This window comes from Lipotes vexillifer, unplaced genomic scaffold (genome assembly GCF_000442215.2).
Source record: "Lipotes vexillifer unplaced genomic scaffold, Lipotes_vexillifer_v1.1 scaffold1081, whole genome shotgun sequence".
NCBI lineage: Eukaryota > Metazoa > Chordata > Mammalia > Artiodactyla > Lipotidae > Lipotes > Lipotes vexillifer.
The window spans coordinates 2,011,286-2,014,305 of NW_006779039.1; positions in this window are offsets into that span (position 1 = coordinate 2,011,286).

Below are 3,020 nucleotides of genomic sequence, written 5' to 3' on the forward strand. Positions count from 1 at the left end.
GAGGAAGGGGAAAGGAGTAGAAGACAAAGGGAAGGAGGAAGAAGTGGTGAAAAAAAAGATTTTATTCAACTCTATTAGAGCCATTTAACTTCCAGAATATACAGTTACTAAATGCTTACTGTTACAGTCCTCCTTCTGCAGTTCATCAATGCCACCAAAATTCACTCCTGGCATATCCCTCTCTTGATTATACCAGAGCCTAACCAATAGAGGGTAGTATAAAGACTCTAAATCAGTAATTAGAAGTCTTAAGTTACAACGCCATCTTTTTCCCTGTCTTCTTTTAACTAGGTGAGTCACAGAACTTCTCTTAGCCTCAGTTACCTCTTATAATCCGAGATCTTAAAATAATCTCTCATGTCTTCACTTTATTTTCCCCCCATCCTGTTTGATTTTTTACTATCACAAATGCCTTTTCCATGAATAACTGTATAATACTGTAGAAAATCCTAGAATATTAAGACCTGGAGTCTCTTTATAGAATTTTGGGGATTGATTCTCATCTTGATACAGTTAAGCAGTTTCCCAAAATATCAAAAGGCCTGGAGAAGATAAACTGTATCCTCTGAATCAGGATGAGAAAATGCTGAATGATGAGACACCATGATTCCTAAATAGGAATGCAATGTTTTCCCATAAAGAGATATTTGAGGGCAAAACCAGTCCCATATAGGGGCCACAACATAAAGATGAAATCCAAGCCTAGTCTTCTGGTACAGAAGTCCCTACGCGGTCAGCAAACTATACTGATGATAGAATTATGCAATTTTGAGTTGCCTATATGCAAGGCTGTTTTATGAACTCTGGACTGGTGGAGGTTTACCCAGGACATGGGGTTAAGAAAACAGTGTAAAGAGGCACTTGCTTGTTACCTCTAAATCTTATGGCTTCTTTGAATTTGAGACACTGACCACTTGAAGGAAACCTAATTCTGACCCAGCACTATACTCTTTTACAGTCATATAGGTGGTTTAATTTTCAGAGGGCATAGAAGGATATGAAACGTTTTTCCTAAGGAAAGTTTATACAAGACACTAATATGTAAAACAGATACATGCTTAAGAGCTATTCTGGTAGATGAGAAGATGAAGAACAAAATCTTTCTAAATTGATCCTAACCACTCCACCCCACCCCCGCCCCAAGGCAGCCACTAGGTTCTATATTAGATTGTCTTCTTGAATCTGATACAGGCATAGAAAACTATGATACAGGAAAAGATGGATTTCTGACATGAGAAAATGTCCACATTATAGATAGAAATAGTCATAGTATTCGGCTGTATCACATAAATTTGCCAATATTTGACAATTTTTCTTTCACAAAACAGCAATTTCTTATGCTCAATTTAATATGTGCTGCGATATTCATGATTCATGATATGTACAAGAGTTGATGGCTATTTTACAGAAATGAACAGAAACAGTACAGTTAAGAAAACCATAGCATATGAGTAAGAAAATATGGTGCATAAACAGACAATTCTGGGGCAAGAGAAACAGCTGTAGTATGGGCAATAACTCTCTGACATATGCTCAAACATCCACAGGGCTTTAGAAGACCCTAAGGTTGAAAATCACATGACAAAGGTTAATGCTTATATAATCATGATTGACAATTACTCTACAGGAACAAAGAGACTTGGTACAGGATATGAAGTCTAAATATTAGAAATAATGCATGGAATATAGGACAGAACTATGATGCATGCTTAAAAAACATGAGTGCCTGAGTAACAATCCTGGGTTTAGGAGAAGATGGCCATGCTGCATGAGCAAAGATACTCATAGTGTATGTTCAACTATGCTATTCTAGTAATATAACTATGGCTTATGTTCAAATTATCATGGTAAACAAGGAGCAAATCTTCACACTAAGCATAGATATCAATGACACAGAAACAAATGCCCATGATTTGGAAAGAGAAAACTATGATGCATAAGAAGACAACAATGTTATATAAACTCATGACTAAGATACATGTTCAAATAACCATTATGCATGAGAAGACATCCATTATATATAAAAGAGGTTAGACATAATACGTGCCCTCCAACTACCATGACACTTGCTAGCAAACAATATTATTATTATTCATGTGAACATATTTATGATATAAAACTATTTGGCTATGGTATATGTCAGAAAACCATAGCACATAAGCCTACTAACCACTGAACAAGAGAAGAGGGCCTTGGTACACATTTCATTAAGACATTGCACGTGATCAAAAGAATGCCACTAGACTGCTGTACAACAATGTGAATATACTTAACAACACTAAACTGTACAGTTAAAATGGTTGATTGTTTGTCATGTGTTTTTTTTTTTACCAGAATTAATGGTTTTTTGTTTGTTTGTTTGCGGTACACGGGCCTCTCACTGTTGTGTCCTCTCCCGTTGCAGAGCACAGGCTCCGGACGCGCAGGCTCAGCGGCCATGGCTCATGGGCCTAGCCGCCCCGTGGCATGTGGGATCTTCTCTGACCAGGGCATGAACCCGTGTCCCCTGAATCGGCAGGCAGACTCTCAACCACTGAGCCACCAGGGAAGCCCAGAATTAATGTTTTAATTAAAAAACAACATGCCACTGGAAGACGCAGTCTTAGCAAGTTAGCAAATATCTATAAAACAGACCCAACCCTGATATATGTAGAGAGAATATGGCACATTAGAATATATTAGCATTAAATGAACATAAATCCATGTACATGCTCAGATGATCATCAAACAGTACAGAGAAGGACAGTAGAAGAGCAGACACTCAAAATTATCCTAACAACCTTGCTGAATTTTCAAGTGACCACAGTGCATAAACCATGACACTTGAACAAAGAGCCTTCAAACATGATAAAGCATCTATCTAGCTGGAGACAACTATGGTATATGCTTAAACAACCATGATGAATGTGAAGAAGTATTTGGTATATTAGTCCTTAACCATGATGTGTGCATACACAATGTGTGTATAAGAGCAACCATGATACAAGAATTAAGTGACATGGTTTAGGGGTAGATGGCCA